Raw genomic sequence first — 22,500 nt, 5'->3', positions numbered from 1 at the left:
GGGGTCTTGTTGTGCTTCACTGGTTTGAAATAATTTTCCTGTTAATGGTGTATTTAATATTTATTTTTTCTCCTATCCATGGTAAGGCTTTCAAGTGAGAGTAATAAAACTTTTGATATGTTCCCATCTAGCAGACTTTGCATTGTTTTTGGTGTTGTATTTAAACTCCAGCCTAAGCAGGCAGAGTAAATTGCAAGTTAGAGTCACTGGGCTAATAATGTATCAGAAAACAGATTTCTTATCATGCTCTTACATAAAGTACAGACTATTTCTCAAACTGATATTATTTAGTGCCTATTAAATAATATTCCTGATGTGCTTATAGATTCCTGTTTATGTAGTGACTGATTTCAGTGTCAAACTGGTTTAGGTTCCTCATCTTAGGAGAATTACAAAACTACTTCTAAAAGCCAGATCCAAAGGTCTCAGTCAATGCATGAATTCCCTGTGTTAAGACTCAAATTGGATATTAATTGAAGCTGTGTCTTGGGTGAGAACTGCTGGTAGATTTAATCTGGAAAAAGACCTGTGATAATATTAGTGAAAAAAAAAAAGCAAAAGGATTGAATAGTCATTGAATGAAGCATCGAGGAACAAACCTGCCAGACAAGTGCCATTATGATTTTTCAAATGGGCATGTAAAGCTCGATGTCTCGTTAGATTAAATTGTTATGGATGTCCATCCATCTGTGGAAAAGATGGTTATTTCTAGTTAGGGTATTGCCTTCCCTTTCTAATGTGTATCTCACTAATATTGTTCATCCTTGTGTCACCTGAGGATCAGAAAGCTAAAATGCACATCATCTGCAACTATTTTGGGGATGTTGTTTGAAAGCTGAACCTTGCTTTCAATCCAGCTCCCTTACAACTGTAATTGTATTATGGAAACTCAATCATCCCCGAGTTTGGGGAGCCAGCTTTGAAGTGGCTGGTATCAAATTTTTTTTTGAGATGTGCTTGAATTTAAAAAAAAAAAAAAGTTAAGGGCTTAAGCACCGTTGGTTTTTAATGAGACTTGAACTTCTAAGTGATTAAGTCAGTTGTGAACTTGGAAATTAGGATCTAAAGATACTTGGTTCTTTGGAGGTATGCATTGACCTTGCTTCTGTTTAGACACCTGATCCCACGTCATCTTTCTTTGAGAATAAAAGCATTGGAAAATGTGTTTTCTGAAGAAACTGATTCTAAAGTAGATTCATTCTTACAAAACAAAACAAAAATCAGACTGCTTCAAAAATCATCTTCGTTTGTCCCTCAACCTACTAAAACCCAGATAGTTTGAAAACTTCTATTTAAGGGCTGGCAGACCTTTCCCATTCAGGGAAGGAGCTTCTACCATATTAAACTATTTCCTTCTCATTGCAGGCCAACCTACTCAGCTCATCGTGTGTCTTCTCTCAGTTATTTGAGAGTATAATGTCAATTTGGCCCTCTTTGTTTCACCAAATGCCTCACTGAAACCCTCCTTGCAGGGAAATACAAGGGAATGGTGAATACAAGTTGAAGTTCTACTTTAGTCCTTGTGGGGTTTATTTATTCATTTCTTTAGTTACACAAAGGCTTTTTTCACCTGTTGCTGCCAAGGAACAGGCAACAAAGGCTTTTCACTTACTGAAAAGTTCTCGGAGAATAAGAAAACAGTAATACTGGAAGTCTGACATTGCTGAATTAAGTATTGCATTCAATTTTCTTGGACTAAATCTAGCAATATTATAGTTTATTTTTGAGAAATCTTAATTTCAAAAGTAATACATATATATAAGTATAGTGTTTGCTATGTATGGATGTCTGTAGGTATATTTAACATATCAGGAGTAACTTGAACACTTAAAAATAGTTACCAAGGCAAATGCAGATGAAATAATAGCAAGGTTTCTCCTCTGTGAGCATATAGATTTAAATCACAGAATCATAGAATATGCTGAGTTGGAAGGAACTCATCAGGATCATGGAGTCCAACTCCTGGCCCTGCACAGAACACCCCAAGAGTCCCACCATGTGCTTGAGAGTGTCTGGCTGGTTGCATGAGGCACTGCAGACCTCCCTGACACTTATTTAAATTACCCTTCCAGCAGAAGGTTTTGCATTTTGTGTGGTGTGTGTCCTACCCACAGTGGTCCATCAGGAAATGTCATTAAAAGAGTCATAGACGCATTTAGGTTGGAAAAGCCCTCTAAGATCATCAGTCCAACCATTAACCTGAGAAGATGGGAGATACTTCAGTTCTCTTTGCACTACATAACTTTGGGCAAAACTCTTCCCCTTCTTCACTTACCCTATGGCTCAAATGGGGCTAATGAGGCTTATAATTTGTATGCTTAAGTATGCAAATTGGCAAAGTAAAGCATGCTTTAAAAATGGCCAATGAACTTGGAAAGCTACTTTTCCTGATAAATCTGAAAAAGAAGAAAATTCCAGAACGTGGTCATCTAACTGCATCTTCACAAACCGTGTGGTCTAAGTGTAAATGTGACTCCAATGTCTAATCCCTTTAGAAAGCCTTTTTGCCCCAAGAAGAATGGGAGCACACTCAGCAGGCTGCAGGAGGATGGGATAGCCTGCTTGAAGCATTTCTTTGCAGCATAATTGCAACCTCAATGAACCATGAATCCAGCCTAATTAACATAACTGGAACCACAGCAATCATGCTGCCATTCAATTTAGGTTTGGAACATTCCGCTGAAGTGCCACAGTTCTGCTGTTTATTGCTGAGATGCTGTGGAGAAGTGTCCACTTGCTTTCTTGCTGCTGTCTTGGTGTATTTTTATTATTTTAGGATAACTAGGGAACTTCAGAAATGGAAGGCCATTGGCTTACTGGTTGTTCCATTACAAATAATTCTGTATTGCTTCCTGTAAAAAGGTAATAAAAGCTCTTAACATACTGTAAAACTTAGAGTAAACATACAAAACTTCCAAGTTAGACCCAGGTTCTGAATCATAATGGATAGCTAATGGCAAATAATTCTGGGATTATTTGGAGTTAAGGGCTATGTTCCCAGAGTTCTAAAAATAGTTTCTATTACTCTTTGTAAACACTATACCTAGGAGAAACCTTTTTCATAAGAGCCTGGATTTTTTTTAACGTGTTACTCTGTAAAAAATGTGTTTTATTGTTGCTGTTGGTTGTGGTACAGTAAGATCAGGAAGCCGCAGAAGTAGATCAGGTATCAGGTTTTGGCATCAGAGCAAAATAACCACCTATTTGGGACAGAGAAGTCAAAGGACTGCTGAAAATAGCAGTAGCTGATAAATTGGGTCTGGAGATGGAGGGACTAGGAGGCTTCCTGCATCTTCCTTGGCCATTAGAAGATGGTCCTTAGTGGTGGCACCAAAGCCACATTAGTTTGTATTCAAACTAATACAAACCCAGGAGTTTATTCTACGATTTATGACAGAACTGAGCCTGGTAGTTGGAATAGAATGACCAGCAGATGAGTTGTTTGTCTTTTTTAGTGAACTGTTGTCTTGCTGATCCAGTTTTTGGCAAGTTGTACCTTAACGTTGACTGTTAACTATAATGGAGAGTACCTGATGGAGACTATACCCCCTAGTTTTTGCATTAATCTGTGATTAAGTCCCATATATAACTCAGAGTAGTCTATAGACAACACAGTGTATTATTATTGAGTAAGAAAGTGAGGAAATCTGACCTTCAGTGATGGCTTTTCTTCACTCCAGCCTGTGAACAAGCCCCAGTGGCTGTGGGAGGCTCTGTGAAGTTTGCTGTCATAATTCTGGCTTTTAGGTGTTGATTAGTCATTCTCTTCTCAGAAGGCTTAATACCCATTTTAGCTGAGACTCTCCAGTTGAACATTGATTAAAGGTGGGGTCAATCAAAGGGCTGGCTGTGGTCGAGGAGCAGTTGAAGGAAGTGCAGAGAATAGCTCAAGTGGTTGGTTCCTGGAAGACAGAGTCTCTGTGATTCATCCCTTTGGAAATGAAGGAGCAGAAAGCAGTGCCAATTAAATATCACAAAGGGTTATGATAAACATCGAAACGATGGGGAGAGATCGCGGTCTTTCAGCATCTTTATTCCCTGCAGCTGGGACGTGTAAGCTCAGGAAGACGACTGAACATTGATATTTTCAGAGTTCAATAGTCACGCTTGTTATTGAATGCAGTTACTGAGAATTGACAGGAGAAACTGTTTTTGAGGGGTGTTTCCAAGTAGAGATCATATTACTAGTTTAGTGTGCAGCAAACCCAGGGCATTTGAATGGCTGTCAGATCTGAGAGAAAGAGAGAATAACTTCTCTGTGGTAAAATATTGCAAAGGAAATAATCAGTCTCCTTCAGAACCAGTGTTTTTTATTGTTTGTAGGTGCAAATTCAAAAGCGACTCAGATCAAATGTGTCAGAAGTAATTTGAGTGTTTGGCATTTTAAATCTAATGGCACTGTTTCCACAAAAACTCTTGCTCGTATTCCTGGCTGCTTTTAAAACATTTATATATACTTTTCTGCCTTTTATACAAATTCATGAAATAAGGTCCTTGAAGACACTGAAAAATTTAAGTTGACCGTTCTTGCTGAAATAAATTTATGAAAAAAAATGTTAAGAAAATACATCTGTAGACAAATACAGATTTGTCTTTACTCTTTGTCCTTTTTGCTGTTTGAAGATCTTTTCGAGCTCTTTGAGTGCAAAAACATGGCAAATTTTCACCTTTGATATCTATCACTGTGCTGCTAGTATGAAATTATTTTTTTAACAAGTCATTACTAGGCACTGAAGGCACTTTGTTCCTCCAGCACTGCCAAGCCCACCACTAACCCATGTCCCTAAGTGCCACATCTACATGTCTTTTAAATCTCTCCAAGGATGGGGACTCCACCACTGCTCTGGGCAGCCTGTTCCAATGCTGACCACCCTTTCAGTGGAGACATTTTCCGTCATATCCAATGTAAACCTCCCCTGGCACAACTTGAGGGCATTTCCTCTTGTCACTTGTTCCCTGGGAGCAGAGCCCGACCCCCATCTGGCTAGAGCCTCCTGTCAGGGATTTGCACAGAGCAGTAAGGTCCCCCCTGAGCCTCCTTTTGTCCAGGCTCATCCCCCCTGGGAAAGATGGACTCTCAGACATGAACTCCAAAGCTTCTGGCTCCAGTCTCTGCTCCAAGCAATTTTCTGAGCATCCAAAGGAGCACAAACCCCATTAAAAAAACAACGAGGAAACAGAACTTTGATTAATTTTAAGGTGATTGCCTCTTAAGAGACTCTGAAAATGGGTTTTCAATTAACAATCTAGTTTACATAAAAGGCACATATTGATGAACATAGTCCATGACTTTTTGCTCAGTCCCATTATTCTCCTCTAATTCATATGCAGAAGCTAAGATTTCCAGTGATCTCACTGTTTACCAAAATCCAAGGGACTTAGAGGTTAATGTTTTTCTTATTTTCTGGTGAGAGTTCCATTTTCTGTTTTCTTCACAAAGGAAAATAAAGGAAAAGGAGGAATGTGCTTCCAGTAAGCACCCAAAGGTGCAGATGATTCATCAGGAATTAGCTGAATGCTCTTGTGAGAGCTGGAAATTTCCCTAGCAATGCCTTGGCATAAAATTCTTCTGAATATCTGACAGCCAGATATTTTCCTATTCATATTCAGAACTATTTTCAATGCCAGATATTGCTGATTGACAAATCTGAATTGCCTATCCTGCTGTGAGCCCTTCTCCTACAAAGTTCAGAACTGTGTAGGTACAAGCAGGTTTCTGAGAATCAAAGGTGGTACAGCAGCATAACGAAAGTAAAACAATGTTGTTTATGCTTATTCGTGTGAATACTGGTGGGACACCTCTTAAATTAATCATACAGTGCTCCTTAAATACATCTGATCATAACCTTACCTCCAAATCAGAGCCAGTGGTGTTAGAATAGCTGATTGCACTCAAATTGTGGAGAGGGTTTTTTTTTTCTCCAGAAATTAGTTCTATAAAAAAAGGGCATATTTTAAGAATTCTGACTTCAGACAAATAATCCAAAATTGATGCTTGATTGAAGCTAAAGAAACAAACACAATTTATTGCTTAGTAAGAGTACTACCCTTCTGTTTGAAGGACCTCCTAAAAATATCTTGGTAGTTAATAATGGTGACTTGAGTCAGTTGGAGGTAAATACATATTTGGTATCAGAAAAAAAAAAAAAAGAAACTGATTTTATAACACTGAAGCTTAAAGATCACACAGTGGTGTTATGTTTGATGTGCTACATCCAACTATTTATCCAAACTTCTTCTAAAAGTTTTAGCTCTATCTTGTCAGTTTGTAGGTGTGTTGTACTATGACCATATATTAAATATGTTTATTAATTTATTCATTAGTGTACTTTAAGCCTTCTCTTCTTGGTGAAACATTTTTTCCATAGTGCACTAACATGAATAAATGCCTACAAAAGGCTGAAGTTAAAATTTGTGTCTTGAGTCCACTTTGCCCTGAGTGTCACAGTGGGTTGGGTTTTCTCTTAGTGAAGGACCGCAGAACATGAAAGTCCAGCTCTGTGCAGGGGCTGAGATTAGATCTGAATGCAAGGAAAAGCAACAAAGGTCCACAGAATATCTGGAATCTGCAAATACTTCCTGTACTTAACCTACACTTTCGTTGCGTGACTGTAAAGAACAGCAAATCTTTGTTCTTTTCCCTCTCAGTTCCCATTCAGTCAGTTCAGAGACACAGGAGAAAGGTTTTGGGGAGCAAAGCTGTTATCAGTCTTCCTACAGTTCCCATCTGATTCTGTCAACAGTGAGTACATCAAACCCATGAGCTTGCAGCCACTTTTAAACACCAAAAAGTTTTGGAAAAACATATATATATATAAAAAACATATAAATTAATATGAGCATAGATTAGGAATATGATGTTCCTTTATGCCTTTCAAGTTTAGCTGATATTTGATATTTAGCTGATACGTAAGAACCAGAGCTCTATTTTTGGATTCAAGAGTGAGTTGCATCTGCCTCAGGTGGAGCAGAGAAAGAACAAGTGTGCATCTTGCTAAGATCCCAAAATGTTCAGGCAGGGTAACTAGACTTCTAGAAAGCTGAAGAATCATTCGATATCCTGAGGTGGAAGGGACTCACAAGGATCACTGAAGTCCAGCTCCTGGTCCTGCACGGGTCAACCCCAAGTTATTCAGGTTCATCCATTTATGAAAACCTTTTAGGACATTTCTTGGGTCTAGAATCCAGAAGGTTCTTCTAGTCAGCTTTATTTACTAAAGAGTGAAAAAAGTCTCAGAAATGCCTCTCTCATCCTGTGGGCCTGCCAGGAAGGTGTTGGTTTAGCAGCCTCAGGGTGGTCTGGTGTATCTGTGCATGGATGGGATCGTTGGCCATGGGCTCAGTGGTGCAAATGTATAGAGTAGAGAAGGCTATAGCTTACCCTACTTGGAGCTGGAAGTATGGAAAGACAAATAGTCTGTGGCTTCTTGCAGCTCAGCTCATGGTAATTTGAATCTGAAATAAATTAATAGAGTAATCCTGTTTATGGATCATCAGCTGCAGAGGTGTTATTAAGGAACTTGTGTCCCTGTTTACTGGAACACCTGCATGTAAAGCCGTGTTATAATTGTTCAGGCACGCTGAATCAGACTTCTCTGTCTCAAAACAAAATAGAAGATATAAATATATGGAATGTCCCAATCATCAGACTTATTCTTTTTTTCCTCTCAACAAGGTTGCTCTTCTGGCAAACCCTCGTGAAAGCAATCCACTCTTTTCAGTTAAAAGCCATTCATATTGGGACAAACTACTGTTCTTCCATCTATATCTGTATTCATCCATTTAAACTCTAAAGCTTTCCAGCTTACTTCTTGGATTTATAGCCAGCTGGCTGCTGTGTGTAACATGAACATATTCTGACTATGCATGAGATGTTTTTCCCTCGTTTAACCCATAATTGTCATGTTCACTCTAGGGCACAGCTCACTTGTGTGAGTTCCCAAAGTCATGACTTGCCACCTCCTCACCTCTCCTCACCTCTGACAATCTACTAACATTAAGACAAAAATAAAACTCAACCCCAAAACTACCACCCAAAACTTGCTCCTTGGAACAGATTTGGATAAAATGGTGGGGGCCATAGCTGAGCCAGCTCCTGTGGGATCAGTGCCCACTTTTTGGCATTTACAATAAACTTTGGAGCGACTTTTTAACTCAAATGCTTTAATAGCAAGTGAGGAGGGGGTGGCAAGGAAGGGAAGGACATATGCACTCTTTTTTTTCTCTTATGAGTGCTTGATTACTGATTTTTCCAGAGGTAGTCGGATAAGTGATAGCTGTTTATTAGCAGCTTTCTGCAGTCCTAGAAATCAAAGTCAAAAAAATTCAGTGGAAGTGCAATTCTGAAATATCTGCCCTTACTGAAGTTACTGAATCATCAATGAGAAGCTTCCATTCAAAGAAAGCATGAATATTAAAATTAGTTAGGCATAGTTTGGCGTTGTAAGAAATACAATATGTTATTATTTTTTCTTTATGCAAAACCACTGGGTGCTAAGAGAGGCAATGGAACCATTAATTAATAGTAGTAGTCCTGGGTAATGTCATAATAAGCAATAGAACATATTAAAGCACATTTATTCTTGCCAGCTATCAGGAGGAACTTTTAGATATTTGAAAGGCCCATTAGGTTTGTTTACATTCTGAGTGGAAGCTGGTATGCTTTGGCAGGGGCTGAGCCACACTTTAGTACTTGACTCCAATGGTATTGAATTTCCCAGTCAGTAATATATTGTCACCACTTCAGGGCAGCCTGGCTCTCCAGGACAGCGGGTACAACCCAAATCAGTGCACTTCCCAGAGCCGGGGTGTCTTTGCTGTCGTAAAAATGAAAATAACTGAAATTATGTATAACAGAAGCAATTTTCCACAATGGAAAAGGTGGTCGAGGAATGAAACCCGTGCCTCCAGGTATATTAACCTAACAGAACAACAAAAACGTGCTGGGCTTTAAATTGCACTGGCAATCTGGAAAGGATTTTCCGACTGGAGTTATGTTAAGTGTTAATAGTGAAACCTGGGTGCTTTTTCCTTTGATCTCTCCTCGAGCTCGTATAGAATAATAGGATCAAAATAAAATGCCATTTATATGAACACCTTGTTCTTTTGATCTTGGCACCAAAAATTCTGTCTGCAGCTACAACTTAGCAAACAGTGCATCTGCTCCTTTTGGTTGGACCTTCTACTTTATCATAACTTTTAATAAGTGGTGTCACAGCCAATTTTTCGAGGCAGTTCATGAACTTAGTCATCATTTTCTCCCTAAGAATCTTTAACTACATTTTCAGAAGAGCTGAATATAAGGTAGGCAGGACTTGTAAACTGGTGGCTTCTGATTGGTTCTGTATAAGCATGTTGAATATATGATTTAAACATCTGTATGCTGTGATGTTTCAAAATATAACATCAGTTGTTCTTTGAGCACTTGGGCAAAACTGTTGAATTAGTGTACACTGAATAAGAGAAGTGTTCAGGGGAGAAGAACAGTTGGGGTACTTGTGGTTATCATTGGTGCTAAGTTTTGGATCCCTGCCTTTTCCATAGGGAAGGTGATGCACCCTGTGATGTCTGGGTGGTAGCCAAGCCTTTCTCTTCATCGCCCACCTCTGCAGGAAAGAAGTGTTACAGCTGGTTGTTATGGATCCCTTTGCTTTTATGTAGAAGTGAGAGAGTCCATGAATGAACATGAGTATCCTTCAGCTTTTTGTTCCCCAGGGTTGATGGTCAGGAGTGTTCCTCTGGAAGTCATTACTGCGAGCACGTAGAGTAAAGCTGCTTCTTCATGTTCTTTCAAATCTCTTACTAAGAGTCTTCTCCTCCAAAGGCTTTGACTCCGTGGAAGCAGCTGAACTGTATTTATTATGATGATTGATTGTGTCTTGTTATGATCCCTGCTTCAGTTGTTGTAACCTCCAAGAATAGAAGAGATGGGCACGAAGCACTGTGCCAAATGAAAGCAAACAAACCCAAGTCCTGCAGCTCACCAGTGTCACAATCACTGCTGTCCAGGAAGAGGGATTAGTGGGTGAAGAAACACTAGCTAGGAGAGATCCAGTGGCCAGGCAGAGTCTTGGGTGTCAAATGTCTCTCTGAAGCTCTGCATCCCACTGTAATTTATATTTAGCCATTAAGCTGGTGTGATAGGAACAGTCAGCTCGTTGTGCGCCGCATGCAGGGAGCACCGCTGGGTAAGTGCTGGGGAAGTGTTCAGGCTCTTGCTGAAATGGCTGCACTTGAGGTTGTGGCACATGAGCTGTCCTCCAGCAAGTTTTCTTGCAGACTTAGTTGAATCTCTGCACTCTGTCACGAGTCAGGAGTATTCCAGAGAGCCATAACCGTGGCTATAACCTATAACCCTCTCCTTATTAAGTAGTACAGTGTAATTCATTATGTGCAATAAAGGTACCGAGCTGGTCTGAACACCAGAAGCAGTGTGGATGTATTTGTGCAGCACTGCACTAGGATTGATGCATCCTGCTGGGATCAGGTCTCCGTGCTAATGCAGCCACTCTGCCTCCAGTCCTTCCCTAAGTAGTACAGAACTGCTGTAAGAAAGTTTGCTGCTGTAGTTGTCTAAAAGGCAGTATCGGCCCAACTCTTTAATTTTAGCAGGTTATCCTGTTCATCTTCCACCAGTTCTCACTTCCTATCCCAAAATTCAGACCTGCTTTTTGCATCAACTAAAGAAAGGTTGTGGGACTCTTTGGACAAGGAGTTAAAGTGAAAGAGCTGCAAAGATTGGTAGCTTTCCTCCTTACAATAGGAATGTGATTGCCCTAGTTCTGTGGTTAGCATGAAACAAGTCAGCTCTGTCATGAAGTCAGTGGGGTACAAGTTAATACAAGGTAGTAAAGGAATAAAACAGCAAAGTCCACAGTCTTTTATGACAAAACCAGTATGATCCTGTTGCAACAGAAGGCCCCGCTGTGAATGGTTATTTTCTGATGCTTGGATAAGTGCAATTTACATATATACAAAGTGTATGAATAAAGTTATAAAAGTATACTTGGTATTTTACTTTTTTTTTTTCCTTGAAAGTAATTTGCTATTGTTCAAAACTTTCAGCTTTCACTGGTTTTGTTTCCAAAAACCCCAAAAGGAAAAGAAAATAACAAAAGTCCGTAAAGGCAAAAGGGATATGTTCTCATTTCAGTTCACAGAATTTCCTGCCTTTAAACAATACAAATATATGCCCTTAGGTTTCTAACGTGCTGTAAGGATACTGAATCCATGAAACAGATCAAATTAAAAGCAAGTCCACTACAGCAGCAGCGAGTTGTACCAGCATGGCCAATAGCTCTCAACAAGAATTTCTTGAGGGGGTTTTAACCATGTTGCCAAGCCTTACAAAATCCTGAACTGCCAGCTCCATGAATGAATAAATGCTCAAAACCAGCAAGCAAGTCCTAGGCTGAATTGGGCACAAGTAAAATCTCATGCTTAATTAATTGTTCCCTATTCATTACAGGCCCTATTCAAAGCAATTATTTAATATAATTCTGAGATGTGTCCACAAACTGAGCAGAATGGACACTGGCCTTGTTAAACCTTTTGAAGTATATTGCTTCTCCTAATCACAGATATGTGTTCCAGAGGCTGAATGTGTGATCCCAGCATGTGGAGTGAAAGGCATGAGGAGCACGGGGGCAACTGGTGATAATTATCACCAGAAGATACTCCAAGAGCTGGAGCCCCTCTGCTTTGGAGGCAGGCTGGGAGAGCTGGGGGTGTTCACCTGGAGAAGAGAAGGCTCCAGAGAGACCTGAGAGCCCCTTCCAGTGCCTTAAGGGGCTCCAGGATAGTTGGAGAGGGACTTTGGACAAGGGATGGAGGGACAGGACACAGGGAATGGCTTCCCACTGCCAGAGGGCAGGGAGAGATGGGATATTAGAAAGAAATTCTTTGCTATGAGGGTGGTGAGACCCTGGCACAGGTTACCCAGAGAAGCTGTGGCTGCCCCTGGATCCCTGGAAGTGTCCAAGGCCAGGTTGGATGGGGCTTGGAGCAACCTGGGATAGCGGGAGGTGTCCCTGCCCATGGCAGGGGATTTGGAACCAGGTCAGCTCAGGTCCAACCCAAACCATGGCCATGTCCTGCTCAAGCTGCTCACAAACTAGTGTCTCCTTACGGAGTAGGCACCATCCTTGCTGTTGTCCATTGTGCAGATCTGTCACCAGACTGGTAACTCAGCTTGTAAGGGTAGCAGTGCTGTTCATATCAATGCTCCTTTTTCTAACACAAAACTGCATCTCTCTCTTTTTATTTTGCTGACTTTAATATCATAGGTAGCTCAGTGATGGGCCACAAGTGTTTTACAGAATTCAGAGGTACAGGCTCCCCAGGGATTCTTCTGGCACCCAGATGCTGAAAGGCAGATGATCAGGGATCTTACATCAGCATCACTGTCAAACTGATTTATGCCAGAAAAAGGGTGTCCAAGGTTTTTGAGGGTGTTTTTATCCTGTAATGACATTGCTGTTAGTAGTATTAATATTTTTAGAGCTTTTTGACAAAAACTTGATCTTTTAGTAGGCAGACTTACTGCCATTCTAGTTCTAGAGGTGGAAAGAGACTTCTGAAGTTTGAACAATGAATGAGACCCTGGCAGAAGTGGGATTAAAATTTGGAATTTCCTCTAGGCCATACTGCCTAGTAGACATACAAATTTAAACTTTGGTTTTACTGCAAAGACAAGGTGCAAATTAATCTAATGACACATTTTGAAATGGAGGTCAAAATCTCCACATTATGTGATCCTGAGGACCAGAGCCAGTTGACTGAACCATCCAATTTGAACGCCCTGTGGCTGCAGTAGCTCCACAATAGCCCAAAAATGAGTGTGCCTTACTATTTGAATGTTGTATTACGGACAAAGTGTGTTTTAAATTTTTCTGTGCATACGATTGTTATTTTTAATTAATTTGCCTAGCTTTTTCAGATAAAACTTTCTTCAGTTAAGCCTCCAAATGAAAGCAGGCTTCATTGCTTATTTATTGGGGTACCTGAGAAAACATTAAATAATTCAGGTGAAAAATGTGCTTTCCAGAGAAACACACAGAAGTTTGCATTTGCGCGGGCGAGCGAATTATCAAAACCAGATGTAAGCAAGTGGAACATTTTACATAAATTTATTAAAATCATTATTTACCTGTAAGTTATAAGAAGGGCTTAGTTGCACTACTTTGTTGCCAATATGTACTGCCAATAATCTGCCAAAAAGCAGCTTGCTGGCAAAATCCCTGAAATGGTTGGGATATGATTGCACAGAACGTTACAACCCCCAGTCAAATGAAAACCTACTATAAACGAACTCTTTGATGGTGGATTCGCTGGAATATGGTATTGATATATGGTGTACAGTTTATATGGATTATGTATACTGCACAAGAAATATGGATATCTATTAAGGGTAACTTGATATGTAATCGGTCAGGACAGTTATTGTTCTCAGTGTTTGCGAGGAATAAGATCACACAGTGACTGCTCAGTTTTAAAATACAGATTATTCCCGTGCAGCCCAAAGCACTGCCATGCCATTTCTTCAATTAATACAGAAAGGCTATTGAAAATGTAAAATATCTGACATCTATACGGAGTTATTTTAAAGGCAGCTTTACTTCTAGGAACAATTTATACATTACATAAACTTATATTTTTCATCCAAGTATCATTTCGAGAATAGCAAGCTTAAATATTGGAGGCCATGGGGAAACATAATATTACGATAATGTTCTTTGGTGCGGTTTGGAAGGTTTTAGGAAACATTTGGAAGTATTTTTCTCATAAAGTCACTTAACTATTGAAGTGTTATGATAGCACTCCCTTCTGCATTGCGTATGTTGCAAAGCAGCCTGTTTAAAGGGGACATCCATCCTATATATCCTGATTAGAAGTAGTTCCACAAAACAGGAAATTATATGTTACAGGATCCTGGTATTAGTTTAATTAAAAAAAAAAAAAAGATGATCGGTTTTCAAACACTCATTTCCAGTTGTGTTTAGCAAGAGGAGATTCTGCATCGTGTGTAGCTCTGTGTGAAATTTGCATTTTCTAAATAAACACTCGAGAGCTGAGTTGGGGTTTTTTTTCTGTTTCAGGAAGCACTAATGAACATGACCAATCCTTTAGAATCCTAAAGAACCTTAAAAACCTTGCAATTCTCAGAAGCCTAACTTTTTTCCCCATAGTGTAATTCATTCTTTTGAACTTCTGCAGAAGCAGAACTTAAGTCAACAATTTCTGAATTTCTGGCAGTTGTTATCAAGAGGACTCTTAGGGCTCCCAGAGTTACTTTGTGGTGTTAGTGCAGCAGATCTACACAGTCAGTGTCTAATTATAGAGAAAATTACTTTTTTTCTGAACTATCAATTAATCCGTGTTTTCATATCTTGCACAAAATAATGCATAAGTTATTTTCACCTGCGTTATAAAATATGTATTGTAGTTCATTACCATCTTTCTGAGGAGTTTTTAAATTATCACCATTTCATTTGTGGAGAATGATGGTCTTAGAAATTATAACTGCACGGATTCATATATTTAGTGTTAAAGGATCTCAGGGAGTTGAAGATGTGAACTCAGAAATAATATATTTAGGGTCAAACTCAGTCTCACTTGATGTCAAAGACATGTCTTTGACATCTGTGGGTCAAAGGATCTCCCTTCTGAAATTAAAATGCAGGGTGATCACTCTCTGATTATTTTTTTTTTCTCACTTAAAATTCTTAAGATATTGTTGAAGTCATTTGTCAGGAGCAAATGGGTAACAAAATAGACTAATCCCACAAATACTGAGTTAGGCTAGACATGCTTTTGGCTGAAATTATGTCCAACAAGGGCAGCAGCACAGAGGACTGAATGCCGGGGAAGCTTAGACTTCCAGGGATAGTTTCACCTGCCTTTGTTCCTGTTTTGCATAATTTCACTGCAGCCTTGTGTTTTGGAAGGTAGTACCTTTCCATGGATTTTAGGGAATAATTTCTGACACACTGGCACAGGTTGCCCAGAGAAGCTGTGGCTGCCCCATCCCTGGGAGTGATCAAAGCCAGGTTGGATGGGGCTTGGAGCCACCTGGGATAGTGGAAGATGTCCCTGCCCGTGGCAGGGGGTTTGAAACTGGGTGGTCTTTTAATCCTTCCAACCCATCCTGTCAATAAGTGTTGAAGAACACTCTTTTTAAAGTCCTGGTGATCTGGGGTGTGGGTTTTACAGTGCACCTGGAACGGTGATCTTAATTTAGGAATTCAAATGTAATATTTAAGGGAAGGTTAAGAAATCAGTTTGACCATCTTTCTGAGATTGAGCTACAGGTGTGGCATCTTAGAGAATAAACAAATAGAAGTGTTGTTGAATGAGAGTGAAACTAGATTGGAAAGAAAAGTGTAAATGTTAATTAAAAGTGGAAATTTTTGACAGTGTCAGATACGAATTCTGGATATTGAGGGATTTCACTCAGAAATTATTTGGAAAAATAGGTGGAAGTTATTGTTTGAGAAAAGTGAGAATTAACCTGTTTCTCTTGTACTGTGTTTACTGTTGGCATCTCTCCTGCCTGTCTCATCTTCCTTCTCCACTCTCATGGACCAAGTTGGGTCAAAGCCAACAGCCCTTGGCTGATCTGGATCCAGCCTGCCTTCTACAGGAGCATCTCTGGATCCTGCCTGCTATTCAGGCACACTACTGAAGTGACAGGATTGTTGCATTCAGTTAATTTCTTGCTGAAACAACATTATTTTGGCTGATTTATCAGAAGTAAGTCAGACCTTGTGATCCCTCCCCTGGTTTATCCATTGTATAGGTTACGTACCAGTTCTTCTCTCTGGCCAGGATGTCCTGGTCAGCTTTAGTTCTCTCCCGTGTTGTTGTTCACCTCATAGTCCGTGCTGACAGCAACACCTCTCACATATTTAATGTCTGCATATTAAATCTCCATTCTTGGCCTTTGGTGAGAGTTAAAATTGGACTGGATGAGGCTCTGAGCAACCTGGTCCAGCTGGATGGGCTTTGAGCACGAGGTTGGACCAGAGACCTTTCAGCCTCGGTGGTTCCCCGAGTTTCTCCTCTGTCATAGCAAAGAGAAGATAATGATCACATCTCAAATAATATTTCATATTTCTACATCCTGCAGTTTCCAAGCAGGGAAATCAGTGTAAAGTGTACTTATTCTACCCAGGAAAAGATATATTCTGCTGCGGGAGGGCAAGCTGAGCCGCAGACCTTGGATTTTCTTTTGCCATGCCCTTCCCAGTGCTTAATCTTGGCTCTGTTCAGTTTTCTTTCTGTTCTCCCTCTTTGCTCCTAATCCTTGTCCATGCTTATAAGCCCCTAATATTTATATGGCATTATCTGTGTTAGAGATTACTGCTGACAAGTAATCTCTTCCCTCTTCTGAATGAAGAATTACAGCCATTGCTGAAGATCAGAAAGTGAAATTAGATCCCCGAAAGTATGTGACAACTTCAATAAACCCTAATATCAAATTCCCTGAATATTGGAGAATCTTCTTTTGAGCTTTTTGGTTTGAACTGTAGTACAGCTTCAAGACACCTGACCACACTTAGGAACACTTTTTATGCTGTAGAGCAAAATGTGACAGTAGTTGTAGAGAAAAAAAATGAAGAAAAGACTTGCTGAACTGTGACTCTACTCCCAGTTTTGAATTTTTTTGCAGTCTTTTGAGAAGTAGGTAAATATAAATGCATCAGTTTTATTGTTATCAGCTGATTCATAATATTAAATATAAAAATATAAATGTATATTTTTATATATAAATATGAAAAGTAAGTATATACTAATGGAGTTACTGTCTGTTCCAGTTTGGCCTCCAAAGATCTGCTTTAATGTTTTTTTTTTTATTTCTTAGAATAGAGTGGACAAAATTCTGAGTTTTGAAAAAACTTTTATATTTTTACAGTGTTTGGCCAGTAATATGTGTTCGTGGTTGTATAGTTTTGAATATACCTGTAGTAATTTCAGGAACAAATTCAGTCTGGGAACAGGATAAATTCAAGGAAGCAGAAAGAAAGAAAGTGCAAAAGTGAAATTTTTTACTTATTGCCAACGACAGTCGATCACAACCATTATAAGCCAAAGGGACTCCAGGTATTAGAAGTCACAGCAGCTCTCCATGAACCTCTGTAGTGATTTAGGTCACAAAAATTCTGCTAAATATATCAGCAGTTAGCAAAGAGACATTTGTGATCGTGATTGAAGAAAAACAAAGGGAATTCTCAGTCAGTGAAACTGTAAGTTTTGCCGTGATGGTGCATGAGTGATGGAGGAAACACAGCAGCTCTGAAATGTCTGTGCTCCAGCTCTAAGGCCTGGGGAAGGTTTCTAATGTATCTGATTATGACTGTCTTATTTTATGTTTGAACCTTTTAATGGCAATATCATAAATAAACAAAAAATCCACTACACTTTCTGAACTATAACATTGCTTTCAAATGTAGCTACATTTACTGAAAGGCCAATTTTTATCAGTAGGAAGAATAGGAAGAAATTCTTCCCTGTGAGGGTGGTGAAGGACTGAAATAAGTTGCCCAGAGAAGCTGTGGCTGCCCTATCCCTGGAAGTGTCCAATGCCAGGTTGGACAGGGCTTGGAGCAACCTGGGATAGTGGAAAGTGTCCCTGACCATGACAGGGGGTAGAACTAGTTGATATTTAAGGTCCCTTCCAACCCAAACTATTCCACGAATCTCTGATCTTATTTTATTATTTTTAAACTTTTTAATGGCAATATAACAAATAAATAAATAATAAAATCCATTGCACTTTCAGAACTATAACTTTGCTTCCGAATGTGACTGTGTTTTCAGAATGGCAAATTTTTATTAATGCAAATTATTTATTTTTTTTAATATTATATACATTCTCAAAATTTGTAGAGAACAGTTGTATAATCTGGTCTAACCTAAACCAGAACTCCAATTTGTCTTTCTAATGTGGTCTCTATTCATTGAGCAGTGACATCATGGCCCTTCCATCCTTTTTTTGTTGTTGTTGTTAACAAAACGGTGTCACAAAGTGACTCTTGGTGCCATGGAAAAGAAACCAATCCCCATAAATAATTTTTCATTAAGGCAAATAAAGTTCTGTAAGTAAACACGTACAATGGAACATGGCAACATATTACAAAAGAGCTGGGAAAAACGCACATCTGCTTCAAGGAAAAGCACATGGATTTCCTCAGAGCAGGGTTTCATGGCATAAATGAAAAAAATACATAATAAATAGGTTATGAGTTTAAAAAATGTCTGTTACTCAAAGTAGCAAGTACTTAGATTGAAACTCTAACTTTTAGGGTATTGAATTTTTATGAACTTAGTTTAATTTTTAGCCTGTCTTTTAAACTAAACATCTAGACTCAATATGCAAAAAGGGAAAGTTTTCAAGGCTTACTCTCTGTAGAGTCTTCATAAAGTTTTAAAATTGATTGTTCAATGTGTTAGAGACTCAAAAATCTGAATACATAAAAGAAAAATAGTTTTGAACACAAATTGTGAGACTAAAATTAGATATCTAAGTGTCTCACTGTTTGTTCTGAACTTTCAGTGTTTAAGTATATATGAGTTATGCACAAAAGTGAAACATTTTCCATGGTTTTTTTTAACTTGAAGAGACAGTACCTTGTAGAACCTATTGAAAGTGTTAATATTTGTATGCTTTGACGATAATTTTTTTTCCTGAAAGTTTCACTTGTGGAAGATTTCGCTACCACAAGTTAATAATAACAATGAAATCCTTCTCCCATATTACAAATAGAATGCTATGACATTTTTCTTATGTGACTGGTGTGTTTTGTAACTAAGGCTGAGAAAAATGGTGCATCCTTCTCAATCACTAAATCCGACCTCTCTACTGTGGTAACTCTCTAGCTTGTTTTTTAGAATCATGGAATGGTTTGGGTTGGAAGGGACCTTAAAGATCATCTCATTCCACTACCCTGCCATGGGCAGGGACACCTTCCACTATCCCAGGTTGCTCCAAGCCCTGTCCAACCTGGCGTTGTACACTTCCAGGGGAGGGGCAGCCACAGCTTCACCACCTTCATCATAAAAAGCCACGTAAAATATAAAAAATTCTTCCTTATATCTAGTCTTTTAAGCCTACGTCTGCTCTTGCCCCACCTCTGCTACTCCATAACCATCACGGTGATGTAAAAGTCCTGAAAGGTCTTGATGTTTTAAATGACTGTGATCTGGGCAGGTACTGGATGGAAGGTGTCAGAAAAGAAGAATTAATTTGAGTTTGGAAGAGGAAAAATAGAGTAGCTGGAGCAAAAATGTTCTGGAGAAAATGTAAACACAAAAAATGTGCTAACTAGACATTGTCGTTCTCCAGCCTGCTTTTGGGAAATACACATGAACAGGTTTAGAAGATTTCGTGTTGTTATTAGTTTATTTTCAGGTCATTTATTTAAGTGTCATAAAGAACATTAGCTAGTGGTTAGGGACTCCAGTATCCATTATATCATTCCAATCATGTGGACAAGTTTATACCACACATGATTTACAACGCTCTTTCCGCCGCTGAAATTGTTCTATTCAGGTACAAGGTTTTATACGGGGTTGTATTTAGGAAAATCCAAGTGGCTGAGCACAGAGACGTGTTCCAATCAAAGTCCAAAAATTAATGCCTTTACACGAACACCGTGGGTTGCAGCGAGAGCTGTTTATGGCTCTCTGCCTACATCCTTTATCATGTCTCCACTGTTGTTAGTAAAATATACAGAACTACTTTATGCCAAAACAATGGAAGTTAATGCAGATAACTTGTTCCAAAGTTAACCATCAAATAAATCTCTTCTTTTTTTTTTTTTTTTTCAAACTGTTAAGTGAAATGGTGTTCTAAAACTTTTAAAAATTGTCAAGATGATGAATACTGTGTGTGTAATACAAGTAAATACCACGGAATTGATTGCACACACATGTCTTAAATAAAAGATATTAAAGAGTTTATTCCAGAGAGAAATCGGTGGAGTTTTATCTAATATTATTGGGAATTCTTCAATGACGGATCAGATTTATAAGGGTTGAAAACTAAGAAGGAAACCTCTTTAGAAACAGAAATGGTGCATTGAGTGGATGATTGGCTGGGAGATTAAAGACAGGCAGGGGGATACAGCCTCCCTAGGTAGCCTGACCTCTCACACCTCAAGCAGTTCTTCATAACGGCAATGATCTTTCAAAATCTGTTAGTTAAATTTAGTTTGGTAAATCAGTGCTTTCAGTGCAGTCACAGACTTGCACGTTTAGGGCAAATCCCTATTTCTCCTTCAGCTTTTCCCGTGCATAAATATATAAAAGTATATCCTGATTTGTCTGTGCTTGTACTTCAGAGGAGCCACCACCAGCCAGTTTTAGGTCTGTTACCAAAGGCTGAGAGAATTGGGATTTTTCATCCTGGGGGAGAGGAGGCTTCAGGGAGATCTTAGAGCCCCTTCCAGTGCCTTAAGGGTCTCCAAGAGAGCTGGAGAGAGACTTGGACAAGGGCCTGGAGTGACAGGACAAGAGGGAATGGCTTCCCACTGCCAGAGGGCAGGGTTAGATTGGATATTAGGAAGAAATTCCTGGCTGTGAGGGTGGTGAGACCCTGGCACAGGTTACCCAGAGCAGCTGTGACTGCCCCATCTCTGGAAGTGTTCAAGGCCAGGTTGGACAGGACTTGGATCAACCTGGGATAGTGGAAGACATCCCTTCCCATGGCAGGGGGTTGGAACTAGAGGAACTCCAAAGTCCCTTTCAACCCAAACCATTTAATGAGTCTATGATTCTGTGTGTGGAATTCAGCCATATCAAATTTATACTGCTAAACTCAGGGGATCTGAGGGTGGCTGTCACTGAGGTGGGAATGGGTTAGCTCGGGCATGTTTGTAACACAGGTAGTGGATTTGGATGAGTGTGATTGAACTTTTTGTAGTTGTGTCTCCAGACCAGCTCCAATAAGGGATGGTGAGCTGTAGAAAAAAGGTGGATCTCACAGGCGATTTAGTCAGTGGCTTGAAAATGCAACTTGTTGTAGATAAATATGAAAATAATATGCCAAGGAACAGCAAGCCAAATCTAAGAATACACATTACGTGGAATAGTTACACAGTGCACTGACTTGGGAAAGGGGATTGAAGAAAAATTGAAGGGGTTTGAAGAAAAATCCTCAAAGCAATTAGTCAAGAGTACAACTGTAGTAAAACTCACATAGTGTGTGTATGTTTGTACTTTGATAGTGATTTTGAAGAAAAAGGGTCTGTTTGCATTTAAAGGTGCTTCATTGCAAGATGAGGTGATGATTCTGGTGTTCAGGAATATTTGTTTTGACAGAGAGGGAAGGGAGTGGTTTGTTCTCAGCCCAGAGATGAGCTGTGATGGAGTAAAACTCCGAAGAACTGTGGAGGAGGTTGATAAAGTGGAGCAAGTGTTGGCTTTAGTAAACAGTTTAATGAACAGGCTATAGTCTGTAAACATTTGGAAATTAAAAGGAAACGGAAAATTTAAATGTCTCTACTTATCTGGGGGAACCATAATCACACTGAAAGGCATGTAAGTAAATAATATGTGGGTAAATTAACTGGAGGTACAGGCAGGCATTTAGACTGAGGAGCCCACAGTGGCCATGCTTGGGAGTTCTATCCATGTTAATTTAGAAGAGTCATGGTTGGATGAAGGAGCTTCACTCATATGTTTCCTGGGGAAGGACCGTAATTCATTACTACTTTAATTCAAATAGTAAAACTGGATCTGCATAAAATGTTACATTTCATATATTACAAAAAATTACTTCAGTGGCCTCCATATAACTGTGCAAATGCATCCTGCTGTTGGGAAGGGTTTTCTGCAGCATGGTCATCAGATGGAAGAGCCAGTGGTGTCTGATCCTGTCTGTGGCCCCTCAGGAAAGGCATGAGTAGCTCTGCCTCAGTTTTCTCATCTTGATGTTCATTACTCACACCCGTGAAAAACAACGGTTGTTTCTATCCTACCAATGGATGTAGAACTCAATCTTCTCCTAGAGGTGGAGTTTTCTTTCTAATTTGTGATTAATTGTTTTCAGTTGGTCGTTATAGAAATCAGGTGAGGATAGTTGGCTAAGAAGACCCACTTCCATGCTACGGTACCTGTTTGATCCATGTCATTAGACAACAAACAGTTTTTCTATGTCAGCTTCATTGGCATGTGAGGAAGCAACTTACTAAACTCAAGTCTAGACATAGACTAGACTTACCTTAGGTCAGACACTGCTGTGTTTGGTATTTGCTGCCAATCTTAGCTGTGGTCTTGTCAAAAGTACCAAGGCTTTGTTGGGAGAATTGCCTTTTTACTTCCAAGAGGTGTTTGCTTTATTTCATTTTAGCAAGTATATAGTTTTGCTCTCCCTGTTGATGCATGTGCCTTAGTGGCAATGTGGTTCAATGGAGACCTTTGTCTTCTCAGTCAGAGAACCTGTTATTTTATTTCACAGGTACCATATTCACTAAAATATGTACGAGTGTATCAATTACTGAA

General features: G+C 39.4%; 1 protein-coding gene across 7 annotated transcripts in view; it reads left to right on the top strand.

Annotated features, from left to right (window-relative positions):
* GTDC1 (glycosyltransferase like domain containing 1) overlaps nt 1–22,500 on the top strand; it is a 149,259-nt gene that overhangs the window by 89,566 nt on the left and 37,193 nt on the right. The gene's annotated exons all lie outside the window — the stretch shown is intronic.

The sequence above is a fragment of the Lepidothrix coronata genome, unplaced genomic scaffold, assembly GCF_001604755.1.
Source record: "Lepidothrix coronata isolate B3197 unplaced genomic scaffold, Lepidothrix_coronata-1.0 Scaffold238, whole genome shotgun sequence".
Lineage (NCBI taxonomy): Eukaryota > Metazoa > Chordata > Aves > Passeriformes > Pipridae > Lepidothrix > Lepidothrix coronata.
The sequence above is the reverse complement of the archived record's forward strand: the minus strand, read 5'-3'. Positions and strand labels throughout refer to the sequence as shown.